The sequence below is a fragment of the Salmo salar genome, chromosome 08, assembly GCF_965601325.2.
Source record: "Salmo salar chromosome 08, fSalSal1, whole genome shotgun sequence".
In the NCBI taxonomy this organism is placed as follows: Eukaryota; Metazoa; Chordata; class Actinopteri; order Salmoniformes; family Salmonidae; genus Salmo; species Salmo salar.
Window position 1 is genome coordinate 10,595,807 of NC_138298.1, and position 16,304 is coordinate 10,612,110.

At 43.9% G+C, this 16,304-nt stretch overlaps 3 long non-coding RNA genes and 1 other non-coding gene across 6 annotated transcripts; 1 reads left to right on the plus strand and 3 right to left on the minus strand.

The window, feature by feature from the left end:
- Window positions 1-7,149: 7,149 nt before the first annotated feature.
- LOC106609987 (uncharacterized) lies at window positions 7,150-11,749 on the minus strand. Of its 2 annotated transcripts, XR_001329817.3 has the most exons (3): window positions 11,613-11,749; window positions 11,209-11,347; window positions 7,150-10,118 (listed from the first exon to the last, which is right to left on the minus strand). It is a non-coding gene; the product is annotated as an uncharacterized LOC106609987 (long non-coding RNA). The 2 variants fall into 2 exon arrangements; XR_014393054.1 differs by having other exon boundaries at window positions 7,150-11,347.
- Window positions 11,750-11,993: 244 nt separating this feature from the next.
- On the minus strand, window positions 11,994-13,070 carry LOC145881515 (uncharacterized). The gene is made up of 3 exons (XR_014393055.1): window positions 12,767-13,070; window positions 12,603-12,650; window positions 11,994-12,125 (listed from the first exon to the last, which is right to left on the minus strand). It is a non-coding gene; the product is annotated as an uncharacterized LOC145881515 (long non-coding RNA).
- A 434-nt stretch (window positions 13,071-13,504) lies between these two features.
- trnak-uuu (transfer RNA lysine (anticodon UUU)) lies at window positions 13,505-13,577 on the minus strand. The gene has a single exon. It is a non-coding gene; the product is annotated as a tRNA-Lys (tRNA).
- Window positions 13,578-13,667: 90 nt separating this feature from the next.
- On the plus strand, window positions 13,668-15,755 carry LOC145881516 (uncharacterized). Of its 2 annotated transcripts, none has more exons than XR_014393057.1 (3): window positions 13,668-13,842; window positions 14,450-14,681; window positions 15,312-15,755. It is a non-coding gene; the product is annotated as an uncharacterized LOC145881516 (long non-coding RNA). The 2 variants fall into 2 exon arrangements; XR_014393056.1 differs by having other exon boundaries at window positions 13,669-13,949.
- The last annotated feature ends 549 nt before the right edge of the window (window positions 15,756-16,304 follow it).

Sequence of the window (16,304 nt, forward strand, 5' to 3'; positions counted from 1 at the left end):
TTTAAATAGAAGGGTATGATGAATTTCATATATTATAGTGTTGGAATCATTCATTTATCATTCAATAACCTTGCCCGTCACGTGTCAAGATTGTGTTGCAGGATTCCCATAAATAGCAATACTGTTCCATCAGAGAAGCTGGAAATAAGATACCCATAGACCCCTTTCTGTGTTTGCAAACATTGTCGCACTAGGGTGAGGAGTTGCAAGTTGGTGGCAGAACATGGGAGTTCTCAAAGTACTGCAAAAATCTCTGAAGCTGGAGACTCTTACCTCCCTCACTAGCTTTAAGCACCAGCTGTCAGAGCAGCTCACAGATCACTGCACCTGTACATGGCTCATCTGTAAATGGCACATCCAATCTACCTCATCCCCATACTGTATTTATTTATTTATCTTGCTCCTTTGCACCCCAGTATCTCTACTTGCACATTCATCATCTACACATCCTACCATTCCAGTGTTTAATTGCTATATTGTAATTACTTCGCCACCATGGCCTATTAATTACCTTACCCCTCTTATCCTACCTCATTTGCACATGCTGTATATAGATTTTTCTACTGTATTTTTGATTGTATGTTTGTTTATTCCATGTGTAACTCTGTTGTATGTGTTGAACTGCTTTGCTTTATCTTGGCCAGGTCGCAGTTGCAAATGAGAACTTGTTCTCAACTAGCCTACCTGGTTAAATAAAGGTGAAATAAAAATAAATATTTTCCCTATAACCATGTAGTACATGAGGACACAGTGCGATGCCCAGTGCTTGCTTTGTAAGTAAGCTAGGTGTGAATCTATCTTGTGATTAAACATAAGACTTATTGTAGGTTCTTTTACTGATTTAAAGATCATGGACTATTTTTCTGTTTTATATTAGGATACTTTTTTAATAGATTTAAATAACGTTTCCATATTTCAGTATCTTTAGAGTATCCTGTGAGGCAGATCAAAGTGCCCTATGGTCAGGAGGGGAGCAGCTTCTTGAAGGTTTTGGGGGAAACATTCCCCCAGATTAATCCAAATGTCGAGACCTTTAAGACAGACAGGAGGAGGAGACTTGTTCCCCTACAAAAAACAGATTGTTATCAAGACAATGGAGGACAGAGATGGTGTGGTTGAATTGGTGGCTCAACAATTTATCCAAGGGAGCATGCAGGTGGCCTTGGAGCAGTAAGTCAACTCTGTCATAAATCTGTGAAGTACTTGTCATTACCTCCTCTGACATAAGTATTTTATCAGTCCACCCCCCCTAAATCAATACACATCACTATATTGTCCTTAACACTTATTTTAAATATACATACTGTCTCTAAACCATGACAGGTTCAAATATGGTCTCAACTCTCTTGGGCTGCTCAAAGCATTAGGGAACCATCCGGACAGCTTCTGAGCACTTTTTGTGGACTCCATAAAGCCTCCCACTGCCAGGGACCCGCGGGACCTGTTTAAAGTAACCTATTCCATACCTGGTGGCAACCGGCGGTGTTTCGAGAATGACACCATCTGCCACTGGTTCAACTGGCTGGCTGAGGTGCAAGATAAAATAGTAAATCGTTCAAGTTTATCGGTAACTGCATATTATTCCATTTTGTGATTTAAATGTTTTACTGTGTACTCAGTGTAATATTCATATGTGAATACATACTGAATTATAATTGGATGCATTTTACCGCCGTATCATACTGTGCGGTGATTGGTTAAGACCACCCAGACGGTTAGGTCATGGGCAGTTGATCGTGGTTGGAGATAGGCTAACATGTAGTTGTAGCTAGTTAATAAAGAGTTATGTTAAGAAACATCCTGTAGTTCTGCGTTTTATTATTTTGTACAAAGTGTACAAAACAAAACATGGTGTCAGAGTAAATGGTCTTAAAAGATGGATTTTTCTGGAGTTCCTTCACCTCGAATGGACTGGGAGTCTACAAACTTACCCGATGCATGGCGTAAGTACAAACAGCATGTGGAGCTAATGTTCACGGGTCCCCTGAAGGAAAGAGGAGAAGAGGAAAAATGTAGCTACCTGCTCCTCTGGATCGGTGAAAAAGGGAGAGATATTTACAACACATGGACACTTACCGAGGCTGAATCAAAGGTACTGAAAACATACTACGATCGTTTTGAAGCATATGTTGTGCCGAAGACTAATACAATTTTCGCTAGGTACAAATTCCATGAGAAAGTACAGGGAGCTAGCGAGTCTTTCGAACAGTTTGTGACTGAGCTGCGTCTGCTTGTGAAAGACTGTGATTATGCAAACAAGGATGAGATGGTCAGGGACCGTATTGTATTTGGAATACACTCACCGCGAGTGAGAGAGAAACTTTTGAATGTTGGGTCTGAGCTAACGCTGGACAAAGCTATCGACATAGCCAGATCTCACGAGCTAGCACAGGCTCCGATGAAAACCATTTCGCGCCGCAGCACGAGCGCATCACGTGAACAAGCAGTGCACGCAGTCAGGCAGACATCAAAGCACACCTCCGGTACCCAGAGAGAGCGTTTCAGAACGGAGAGAGACATAACTCCAAAACAGAGCGACACAGACTCAAAACGCCCCAAAACATGTGGATATTGTGGATACAAAGTGCATGGCGAACAAGGAAATTGCCCAGCTAAAGGCAAACAGTGTACTAAATGTGGTAAATGGAATCACTTTGCAAAAGTGTGCAGAGCTTACCGTGAAAAAACAGTACACACAGTGAGTGAAGATGAAATGTCAATCAAAGAGTCAAATGATGATGAACTGTTTATTGATTCAGTGACACAGAAAAGTCACATATCAGAGACAGAGCAAGCCTTTGCTGACATTGAGATAGGAACACAAGGCACAAAGCTAAAGTTCAAACTAGACACTGGTGCACAAGTAAACATTATTACTCTCAATAAGTACCGCAGCTTGACATCTGAGTGCGAGCTACAGCCCACCATGCGCAGACTGAATGGTTATGGTGGTGAACAGCTCCCAGTAAAAGGCACATGCACTTTCAAATGCAAATACAAGGAAAGTGACATGATGTTGGACTTTTACGTTGTTGACACTAGAGCACCTGCAGTGCTAGGTCTTAAAGCATGTTTAGACATGGACCTCATCAAGCTAGTTTTATCAGTAACAGCACCAGTAGAGACAGAAAATGTACTGGAGGAGTTTGCTGATGTCTTTACAGGAATAGGATTATTCCCAGGAGAATGTACCATTCACCTTGACCCAGACGCAACCCCTGTGGTCTACCCACCGAGAAAGATTCCCCTTGCTCTCCGTGCCCGTCTGAAGAAAGAGTTGGAGAGCATGGAGCAATCTGACATAGTCACCAAGGTTACAGAACCGACCGACTGGGTAAACGCGTTAGTGGTGGTGGAGAAACCACGCACAGGCAAGCTCCGAGTATGCCTCGACCCAAGAGACTTGAACAAGGCTATCAAACGGCCCCATTACCCTTTACCGACGCTAGATGGTATCACACACAAGCTAGCGGGAGCACACTACTTCAGTGTCATGGACGCTAGATCAGGCTACTGGGCTATCAAGCTCACAGAAGAGTCATCTAAGCTCACAACATTCAACACACCGTTTGGACGCTACAGGTTCCGTCGCCTGCCTTTTGGGATTATCTCAGCCCAAGACGAGTTTCAGCGAAAGATTGACGAAGTGTATGAAGGCCTCGACGGAGTTGTGGCAATTGTGGACGACATCCTTGTTTATGGTCGAACCAAAGAGGAGCACGACCGAAACCTCCGCGCGATGCTGCAAAGGTCCCGCGAGAGAGGAGTCCGGCTCAACCCCGAGAAGAGCACAGTCAGCGCTACAGAGGTCAGCTACTTCGGACATCTTCTCACAGCGAATGGAATCAAGCCAGATCCACAGAAGATCTCAGCCATAAAAGAAATGGAGCCACCAAAGAACCATGCAGAGCTGGAAACAGTGCTTGGCATGGTCAACTACTTATCCAAGTTCGCACCCAGCCTCTCCAATGCTAATGCACCCCTGCGTCAACTGCTAAAGCAGTCCAGTGAGTTTCTTTGGGACAAGCAACACGACATTGCTTTCCAGAATGTGAAAGACTTGATCACGAGAGAACCAGGACCAATCCTTGCCTACTACGACCCCAACAAAGAGCTCAGACTCCAAGTGGACGCGTCGAAGTATGGACTAGGTGCAGTGCTACTGCAAGAAGGAAAGCCCATCGGCTACGCTTCCAAATCTCTCACAGACTGTGAAATCAACTACGCTCAAATCGAAAAGGAGCTCTATGCCATTCTGTTCGGATGTAAACGTTTCCATCAGTACGTATATGGACGACAAGTCATTGTGGAATCCGACCACAAGCCCCTTGAGTCAATCATGAGGAAACCACTAGCTGCAGCCCCGCCAAGGCTACAGAGAATGATCCTTCAACTACAAAAATACGACTTCACAATCACTCACCGTCCAGGCAAAGACATCCCTGTCGCAGACACACTCTCCAGGACGTTTCTTACCTACAAGGACAGCAGCCTCAGTGAGGGCATGGACATGCAAGTGCACACTGTGTACAGCAACTTACCAGTTAGTGACACGAAACTGAAGGAGATCCAAGCAGAAACAGACAAGGACTCACAACTCACACAGCTGAGGAAAGTCATACAGGATGGATGGCCTGAGGAGAGGAGAAAATGCCCTCAGAGCGTCTCAGAATTCTGGAACCATCGTGATGAACTATCACAGATCAACGGAATCATTTTCAAAGGAGAGAAAATCATTATTCCTACCAGTCTCAGAGAAGAGATTTTGACAAAGATCCATGCTGGACACATGGGCATGGAAAAGTGCAAACAGAGAGCACGGGACATTTTGTTTTGGCCTGGAATGTGCAAACAAATAGAGGACATTGTGGGGCGTCTTTGAGGGGTTGGCAGGTTGTGCCTGGCAGGTTGTGGCAACCGATCTGTTCACCTGGAACAACGAGGACTACATCGTAACAGTGGACTACTACAGCAGATACTTCGAACTCGACAAGCTTCACAGCACCACATCTGCAGCTGTGATACACAAGCTGAAAGCAGCCTTTGCCAGGCATGGCATTGTAGAGACTTTAATATCTGACAATGGGCCCTGTTACAAATCAAATGAGTTTGAATCCTTCACAAAAGCATGGGAGTTAACACATGTCACCACAAGCCCACATTACCCTCAAAGTAATGGCCTTGCTGAAAAATCTGTGCAGATTGCTAAATCACTCATGGACAAAGCAAAAGCAGACAAGAGAGACCCCTACCTCAGTCTCCTTGAATACCGCAACACTCCAGTTGACAACTTCAAATCACCAGCCCAGCTGTTGATGAGCCGCAGACTTCGCTCAACCCTTCCCAGCACCAACCAGCAGCTGCAACCTGAGGTTGTCAGCTACAAGGAAATGCATGAAAAACGTGCACAGAGACAACAACAACAAAAGCGATACTACGACAGGTCAGCTAGACCACTGCCACCACTGATCGACGGAGAGTCAGTTAGAATCCAGGAGCATGGCCTCTGGAAACCAGCAGTCGTCATCCAGCCAGCTGACACTGAACGTTCATATCACGTCCGCACAGCAGAAGGAGCAGTGTACCGCCGCAATCGTCGTCACTTACTGAACACAAAAGAACAACACACTGATGAGATGAACTGTTCCCCTGAAAGAGAACGTGATGGACTAAACACACATACAGCACAATATACACCACACTTACCTGCAACACCACAAGAGCTGTTGACTGACACAGAAGCATGCTCAACATCATATCGCACAAGGTCAGGAAGAGAGGTCAAGCCCAGAGCTGTCCTCGACCTGTGAAATGTCAAAGGGTGTAGGCGGATCGCTGCCCTAAAAGAGTTCCAGACTGTAAACTTGTTATTGAAAGTTCACTTGACATGCTTTGGTATTGTATTTGTTTGAAATGTTAAGATGTCATTTCTACAGTGAAAGCTGAGTTGCTGAGAATCCCTTGTTTGAAAAGTTGGATCATTGTTTCAGAGTCTATGTTGATTCAGTTGGTGTATTATGCAATATAAATGGTTACTTACCTTGAGTTCAAACTACAGAGCATGTATCCAAAAGAAAAGCTTAGAATATGTAAAACATTTGTATTTTGTTTAAAAGAAGGGGGATGTAATATTCATATGTGAATACATACTGAATTATAATTGGATGCATTTTACCGCCGTATCATACTGTGCGGTGATTGGTTAAGACCACCCAGACGGTTAGGTCATGGGCAGTTGATCGTGGTTGGAGATAGGCTAACATGTAGTTGTAGCTAGTTAATAAAGAGTTATGTTAAGAAACATCCTGTAGTTCTGCGTTTTATTATTTTGTACAAAGTGTACAAAACAAAACACTCAGATGGAGAGTACACAGTGCTACTAGATACAATTATGTATCGTAAAAATGTTTTAACAGTGGCGATGGTGTTGGAGGTTGCTACTGGGGCAACGGTGGTGCCACCCCTTGGGTTTGAGGACACTCCGACCATCGAATTCCTCCACACAGCGCGAGGGCGTCTCGCTGGGCAGCAGAAGAAAAAGTAAGGCTCCCTCTTCATAGCACCTACAATGCCTTTAGGGAATTCATGACCTCCGGTATTGTGAATTCCCCCACATTTTGGTGTTGCATAAAAACATTTTTACGATACATAATTGTATCTAGTAGCACTAAACTACAGTAGCAATTGAGTGTTTGAAAATGTAACTGCACATCAACATTTAAGCATTTATCTACTTCCATCTGTATTGTTTGTGCGGTGCATTCGGAACGTATTCAGACCCCTTGACTTTTTCAACATTTTATTACGTTACAGCCTTATTCAAAAATGGATACCATTTTTTCCCCTCATCAATCTACACACAATACCCCATAATGACAAAGCAAAAACAGTTTGACATTTTTGCAAATGTATAAAAAGAAGGAAATATTAAATTTATGACCCTTTACTCAGTACTTTGCTGAAGCACCTTTGGCAGCGAATCCACCATAGTCTTCTTGGGTATGACGCTACATTTTAGAATAAGGCTCTAATGTAACAAAATGTGGAAAAAGTCAAGGGGGACTGAATACTTTCCAAATGCACTGTATTTCCATATTGGCTGTTATTGTGCACTTAATGATCATTAAAATTAAATTATTACAATCCATATTGCTTGTCTTGGTGTTTATTTTTTTTTAGAAACACTTTTGTTACACTTCACTAATAACCAATATCCTTTGCTGATATTGACTGAAGTACTGCTGCCATATTGCAGCCAACTCATCCAAATCCGATCATTTGATGTCCTACATTAAGAACAATAACTTCAGCCATCATTTAATTACAACTACATGAAATAAGGCTTCCCATCCATTGCATTAAGTGACAGCTCCACTTCTGGGAACTGCACCTTCGTAGTGACTTATCGAATTTCAAATGCATTGATCTAAGAACTAGATCCATTAGTCCAAAGCTCTCCAACCCTGTTCCCTCCTGTAGGTTTACATCAGGGCTCCCCAACCCTGTTCCCTCCTGTAGGTTTACATCAGGGCTCTCCAACCCTGTTCCCTCCTGTAGGTTTACATCAGGGCTCTCCAACCCTGTTCCCTCCTGTAGGTTTACATCAGGGCTCTCCAACCCTGTTCCCTCCTGAAGGTTTACATCAGGGCTCTCCAACCCTGTACCCTCCTGTAGGTTTACATCAACCCTGTTCCCTCCTGAAGGTTTACATCAGGGCTCTCCAACCCTGTTCCATCCTGTAGGTTTACATCAGAGCTCTCCAACCCTGTTCCATCCTGTAGGTTTACATCAGAGCTCTCCAACCCTGTTCCCTCCTGAAGGTTTACATCAGGGCTCTCCAACCCTAGGCTCTCCAACCCTGTTCCCTCCTGTAGGTTTACATCAGGGCTCTCCAACCCCGTTCCCTCCTGTAGGTTTACATCAGGGCTCTCCAACCCTGGTCCCTCCTGAAGGTTTACATCAGGGCTCTCCAACCCTGTTCCCTCCTGTAGGTTTACATCAACCCTGTTCCCTCCTGAAGGTTTACGTCAGGGCTCTCCAACCCTGTTCCATCCTGTAGGTTTACATCAGGGCTCTCCAACCCTGTTCCCTCCTGAAGGTTTACATCAGGGCTCTCCAACCCTAGGCTCTCCAACCCTCTCCCCTCCTGTAGGTTTACATCAGGGCTCTCCAACCCTGTTCCCTCCTGTAGGTTTACATCAGGGCTCTCCAACCATGTTCCCTCCTGTAGGTTTACATCAGGGCTCTCCAACCCTGTTCCCTCCTGTAGGTTTACATCAGGGCTCTCCAACCCTGTTCCCTCCTGTAGGTTTACATCAGGGCTCTCCAACCCTGTTCCCTCCTGAAGGTTTACATCAGGGCTCTCCAACCCTGTTCCCTCCTGTAGGTTTACATCAACCCTGTTCCCTCCTGAAGGTTTACGTCAGGGCTCTCCAACCCTGTTTCATCCTGTAGGTTTACATCAGGGCTCTCCAACCCTGTTCCCTCCTGAAGGTTTACGTCAGGGCTCTCCAACCCTGTTCCATCCTGTAGGTTTACATCAGGGCTCTCCAACCCTGTTCCCTCCTGAAGGTTTACATCAGGGCTCTCCAACCCTGACCCTCCTGTAGGTTTACATCAACCCTGTTCCCTCCTGAAGGTTTACGTCAGGGCTCTCCAACCCTGTTCCATCCTGTAGGTTTACATCAGGGCTCTCCAACCCTGTTCCCTCCTGAAGGTTTACATCAGGGCTCTCCAACCCTAGGCTCTCCAACCCTCTCCCCTCCTGTAGGTTTACATCAGGGCTCTCCAACCCTGTTCCCTCCTGTAGGTTTACATCAGGGCTCTCCAACCATGTTCCCTCCTGTAGGTTTACATCAGGGCTCTCCAACCCTGTTCCCTCCTGTAGGTTTACATCAGGGCTCTCCAACCCTGTTCCCTCCTGTAGGTTTACATCAGGGCTCTCCAACCCTGTTCCCTCCTGAAGGTTTACATCAGGGCTCTCCAACCCTGTTCCCTCCTGTAGGTTTACATCAACCCTGTTCCCTCCTGAAGGTTTACGTCAGGGCTCTCCAACCCTGTTTCATCCTGTAGGTTTACATCAGGGCTCTCCAACCCTGTTCCCTCCTGAAGGTTTACGTCAGGGCTCTCCAACCCTGTTCCATCCTGTAGGTTTACATCAGGGCTCTCCAACCCTGTTCCCTCCTGAAGGTTTACATCAGGGCTCTCCAACCCTGACCCTCCTGTAGGTTTACATCAACCCTGTTCCCTCCTGAAGGTTTACATCAGGGCTCTCCAACCCTGTTCCATCCTGTAGGTTTACATCAGGGCTCTCCAACCCTGTTCCCTCCTGAAGGTTTACATCAGGGCTCTCCAACCCTGTTCCCTCCTGTAGGTTTACATCAGGGCTCTCCAACCCTGTTCCCTCCTGTAGGTTTTCAATCCAACCTCAATTGTAACTAACCTGATTAACTTATTAAGCAGGTAATTATTCAAATCCGGTGCACTAGATTAGGGTCGGAGTGAACCTACAAGACAGTAGCTCTCCAGGAACAAGGTTAGGAGCCCTGCACTAGTCCATCTTCAACCACATCATTTGAGCTGTTGCAATGTGTCAACAATGTTATGTTACTAACTGTAATAGTTTTCTGTTAATCACAGTGATATAAAATGTAACGGGGGCGAACCACTATCTTCAAAGTTAATTTTTTTAACTATAGGGCGTTCTCCAAACAATTATTTATTTTAACAATTTATAAAAGTCCCGATTGGGCATTACAAAAATGTAAGTTCTGTTTTAATAATGTCCATTCACAATGTTCTGTTGTCCTCCCACAGCAGGCACGCTCTGAAGGCTCCACACCAGTGCTTGCAGTAGGCCTCTCCTGGGTCGTGTTGTACAGAGTGGAAGACAAATATTGCGTCAGCAGATGGAATGTTGTGCTAAAGCGCCATAGAGCAAATACAACAACCATATGCCGTACATCTTAACAGTACCTGAGTCTCTCCAAATATGACCAAGCAGAATCGTACTGGAATGGGGAAGTACTTAACTTTTGTTAAGGCCACCTGTGTCTAAACTCTGGTCCCCATCCGTTTAGAGTTGAAGATGTCTGTCGTACCTTTCTAGAGAACAAATCCTACAGTGTGTGAAAGAGGGGGAATGTTAGTATTATAAAATGTATAATAGTATTATAAAAATGAACTGATTCAAAGGAACGAGTGGCGCTAAAGATATAGCGTCCAATCCCTCATCCCAGTAGGGGAGTATCAGGGGTGTAGTAAGTCAGGTTGGCGCTGAAGATATAACTGCCATAACCCTCTGTAGAATGTCAACTCCCAGGCTGCCTCTGGGGCCTTCCAATGGAAGTACTGTCCACAACAGTTCCATCTGTGTGTTGCTGATGGTCAACTGGATTTGTGGCACAATCACCCATTCCGACCAATAAAGAGCTGCGGCGCCAGTGGTTGGGGGAGCTGAGGTGGTGGTTGGAAGAGCTGAGGTTGTGGTTGGAGGAGCTGAGGTGGCGGTTGGAGGAGCTGAGGTGGCGGTTGGAGGAGCTGAGGTGGTGGATGGAGGAGCTGAGGTGGTGGATGGAGGAGCTGAGGTGGTGGATGGAGGAGCTGAGGTGGTGGTTGGAGGAGCTGATGGTGGTTGATGGTCAGATTGGCCCTCTGCATTGCCAGGGAACCCGAGACGAACAACTGCAGAGGTGACTGCCGTTGTTCAGCCCATGGTGGTTCCACTGACTGGCAAACACAGCAAGATCGCTGTTCACATTTTTTACATTTACATTTTAGTCATTTAGCAGACGCTCTTATCCAGAGCGACTTACAGTAGTGATTGCATACAATTCATACATTTCATTTTAATTACAAGCATTTTTTTTTTGTACTGGCCCCCCGTGGGAATCGAACCCACAACCCTGGTGTTGCAAACACCATGCTCTACCAACTGAGCCACAGGAAAGCCGTTCACCCGTGGCAGGAACACAAAGTGCAGTGCCCACAGGTGCACCTCATTGTTGATGTCGATGATCTGCTCCGTCTCCAAGAAGGTGAACAGGTCATGGTAAACGTTGGAGACTCCATGCCAGACGTCCCCCCACAGCCGCTCTATCCTCTGGTTGTGAGTGCTCCTTCCTCGGAGGGCACTTCCCCTCTCACCACCCCTGAACTGCTCCATGAAGGCACAGATACGGTTGTTTTCACCACCCGGTCACATCTCACCCGGGATGTACTCCGTAGCTGGTGATGACTGCTTCGAATGACATCCATGACTGTGGCAGTCCTGTTGTTGTCAGAGGCCTTCAGAAACACAACAAGTCTGCTGTAACCATCCACAGCACCATGGATAACAATCCTCCACCTAAAAAACAAGATGCATTTGTTTTACAAAAATACATTTGTATTCTCTTATAGTGACGCCATTCTGTTTTTATTGATATCAGCTCTTTGATCCTCTCATCCAGCTGAGCGTCTGACAACAGTGAGTAGGACCTGAAAAGCTGAAAATGACTAAATACAAAAAGAACACAAAAAGACACATCAATCAGGAACGTGATCAAATCTAGAGGGGATGTAGAGATCTCCCTCTTGTGTTACAATTGCTTTATTCAATTACGATAACTTACCTCATGCGCCGCTTGACCACAGAGTGGGACACATTGAGAACATCTGCCATTTGTCTGATGGTCATATGACAATCTATGAGGAACTCAAGCTGCTCCTTGGTGATGTCACACCGCCTTCCCTCCAAAGGCACTTGATAGGATACTGAAATAAAAAATACAATAGATAATTAATTACAAAATACACTCCTAAAAACTTTAGGTTAAAAGACTATAAGATCACCATATAGAATTTAAAAACAGCATTGTAGGCCAACCAAATGTTTTTTTCATTGATTGACTTGACACAGGAGACTTTAACACAGGACAAGTCAAATGAAACAATCTCAGCCTTTGCCACTCATGCCATACAAAAAAAATTATACAAACGTAACATGCCATCTTCGTAAGGTACCCGTTGTTGGATGTCATTTTGCCTCTTGTAGGAACTCTGCAACAGCAATTAGATTGCTGGCTATCTCTTCATCAATCAAATGACCGCTTGTCCACCGCAGGCTCTGCAACATGGTCTCTAGCCTGAAATATAGAAAGCAGACCCGATTGGTCCAGTGACATTTTATTTGTATGTAGTTAACAACCCCTAAAGTGTTCTCTTGTCTAAACTGTGCCAACTCTGAGCCTCCGACCTATGAAGACAACCGTGCATTGACAGGCGATGCAGTTTTAACTAACGTACTTTAGCTACAAACTAGCTAAAAAAAATGGCTCTTCATACAGACATCGCTGGCTAGCTAACGTTACTGTACAGCAGTTACTAGTTAACGTTTTATGTATTCCATAATTAACGTTAGATTATGAACAATTAACGTTAGCTAGGTATCTGAGTTCAGTTAAATATCAATGGCAATCAGATCTAACGTTAGCTAGCTAACGCCGCTGGTAGTTAGGTAACGTTAGCGTTATATTATGTGTAGTTACTTTTTTTGCAGCTGTTTACACCACTCACTCTCAACACCTACGTTAGATAGCTAGCTAACATTAAGTTAACGTTACCTGGCTATTGATGGTTGAAGTCCATCTCTTCTGTCCGTGAGCAGCAGTCTGGTGCAAATCAGAGATGGTAGATTTACAATTTTCGAGAAATTGGGCAGCCATCGTTAACTAGCTAGCTAATTTTACCTCGGAAGAACAGAAGTTCACTAGAAGTTCATCAGTACCTGAGACTTGGGCTGAGTCCAAATGACCTTTAGGCAAATGTTATCATCAGTGACAAAATCTATGACTCATAACATACGTATCGGTGAATCGTTGACATATGAAATACAAGTGAGAGTGTAATCAATGTGTAATAACTACGTATACAATTAATGAACGTGTTAAATTATTATGTGACGTGGAGTCATATTCAGGTCCAGATTGTTAAAGAAGCTTATTTGACGTGTCAAATAGTGTTATTTGACGTGTATCTTTTTGGCACGTAAAGACCCAAACGGCGTTCCATATTATAACAGCCGAAATTCGCGCGGATCTGTGTTAATTTAACGTCACGTTAGTGTGTCGTGTACTGAAAAGGAGCCTGTCAGCCCATAAAGTGCATGGGCAATGTCTCTGCCTAGCGGCATGTTTAGGAAATGCACAAATTAGCCCCACATCTAGAAACGTTCACCAGACAGCCTTGAAAGTGATATTCCAATCAAATCCAGTCAAAGTAGACTTCTGTTCTGTTCTGTATTTATTATTGACTATTACATAATTACAGTTTGGCGGTCTTTAAAACTGGTAAATACAAGAAATGGACCTTCCCGAATACAACGAATTAGTGTAAACACAAGAACGCAATTTAGGCTGGGTCCTCAAGGTGCATGTGAATTCAAAATTATTGTTTAGCCACCTAGCTAGCTAATGAAACATAGTTTATGCCCAATATTTAGCAGGTAAAATAAAATAAAAAGCATCGCCCGAACAGGGACTTGAACCCTGGACCCTCAGATTAAAAGTCTGATGCTCTACCGACTGAGCTATCCGGGCTCTGGCTTCAGCACGTCATGTACGGTATTTCAACACATTTCTAAGACTCTGTTCCAACTTCGTTTCATGGTCTGGCGCAAATTTCTAGTTGCGACAATCAATCATATCGCCGTCTGCAACCAAAACGTAACCAAGAATTGCACTCGCCAACCAATCCGAGACGCCAGTGCAACCAAAAAGTAACCGAGAATTGACCAATGAGGATAGAGCTATGGCGGGACGTTTAAACTCTAGAAGAGAACCATGGAAAAATGTATTTTCTCAGGTAATTTTGTTCGCGAATTATCTTTATTTTCTGAAGTAACGTTAGCTACAATGTTTTGCTGTCTGCTGTTTTCATTGATCATCATCATTGATCGGAATATCTAGCAGGTAAGATCAGTACATTAGGCTACAGTAATATGCTAGCACGGTTCGGTTAACAATATTTAGTGTAGTTACAGTAATGCTATCTAACGCGTTAGTAAACTGGTGTTTTGACACTGACACAGGTTATCAAAGTAACGTAACGTTAGCTAGTTCAACGTCCGATGACTCTGACCATCAAAATAGTTTGTTAACACAACTATTTTCATGCTAATCTGGAGTTATTATTTTAATTAATGATTATGTTTAGTTTATGGCGATAATAGATACGTAAAACAAAGGATAGTCATTTGATGGTTTTTAATCTATTGATCTAATTAAATTAATAGTTCTACTTTTCAGCCCTTCCTGTCTGTATTTTAAGTATTTATAGTGATGACTTGCATTTTAAATGATATACTAGGCCTACACAGTATGTCTCATGTGATATGATGACCTGATCTTTGGGGGATTTATCATCAATACATCATTACTCGTGTGGGGATATTGTTGTCTTTTGATTTCAGGGAGAGACGTATGCCTTCCCAAGGGATGACAACGCATTTTGCCTGATGTGGACCATACCTGGGTGTCCAAGGCGTTGTTCAGGTGGTCGTGGAATGGGATTCCAGAGATGGACTTTGCCAGGGTTGACAAAATGTGGTGGGACCGCCCTCCACCACCATCTGCAGCTCAGTAGAGATGGAGAGGTACTTTGCCCGTCCTCTGCTGCTCTGGATGCCCAGGTAGCTCAGGCAGGTAAAGCTGTAATTGCCCGCATTCTGTGAGCATATGGTTCCTTACACTGTTCCACGCAAATACACTGGTAATGGCAATATCATTTTGATGTAATTAATAATCTAATGCATCTTTTATATTTAATAGAAACAGCAACACATTTCTCTTTGTGAAACGTTATTTTAGAATTATTCCATTCTCAGTCCAGTGAATTCTCATATTTATGTCGTTTTTTATCTTTGGGTGAGCTGATAGGTTACATGACAAGGGCTATATTGAAAGGTAGCTTGCAAGTAAGCATTTCATTGCACTGTTTACACCCGGCTGTATTCTGTGTATATGATTAATACAATTGGATTTGATTTTTGACAGTAAGGATGCTTGCCATTTCAGGAGACAGTTCTAAAAGAGAGTACACCAGGGCTATAGCTCTGGATAAATTTGGCCAGGAGGGCTGTACTGATCCGAGTTGGCAACCCAGCAACAAGGCAGTTCAGCCTTTAGAAATGCTCTATGGTATGCTGGGTATTTGGTGGCATTGATGAAGAGTGATGCAAAAAACATGCTGCCAATCAGATGACTTTGTAGGTGTCCTACCATCCAGCATCCAGTCCACACCTCTAACCGCATCAGTCCTCTGCTCCTGTACAGACTACTCCACCACCAGCTGGTTCTCTGTCCGTGGCCTTGACACCTGTGCCCTGCTGGACCTCTGTTCATGATCTCCACATCTGTGCCCGGCTGGGCCTCTGTTCATGATCTCCACGCCCGTGCCCAGCTGACACTCAGTCAGCCCTGTCCTCTGCTCCTTATGGGCTGGGCATTCTGATGGAGCCAGCAATCAGTCGCTCTCCATTTTCAGTTAATTATATATAATTGTAATTATTTGTGTTCAATTGTTTGTCCCTCTGTGGTGTTTATTTAACTGTATATACAGCATCATTTGTCATTGATGTATTACTCATAAGTATTCTCCCCTGACTCTTAATTCACTCTGAGCACAAAAGCCCTTTTAGAATTAGAATTCTCTAATTACATTTTTGTTCAATTAATGTCAGTCTTCGAATGCTCCATTGTATAAACTATTTAATTGTCCTGCTTGTGTGCCTTGTGGACTGATTTCAAACAATTAAGAGTATATTTGTCATTCTCACGTCTTCCTCCAATTCTGTGTCTTCAATTACTTCCTTTATTTACATTACGTTTTCGATGTGAACTTGATATTAAATGTATAAATTAAGCTAATTCTCTTATTTGAGATAAACAAGATTCCTGGGGTGTTTAAGCTTAACACATTTAGGCTACCCTTCTATAAATTCGAATCCTGAAGAGGGTGAGCGGTTTGACAAAAAGAGACAGGTTTTCATATTAAAAAGTTACGGATGATGATGACAGATTTACAGACTGAGAGGAAAGAGGATTTTCGGATCAAGCCCGATACTTTTCTACTCTCAGATTTTCAAGGTAAGGAAAATAAATCATTAACAATGATTCAAGGCTAAATACAGCAGCCGTGTTGGGATTCTTTACAGGGTCGGCATCAACGAGTATGTTGGTTCTTGGTAGAAAATGTCCCCCATTCTTTAATTCCTGGTGTCGCAACCTCGACTGAGCTATGTCCTTCGGATTGGTTGGTGAGTGCAA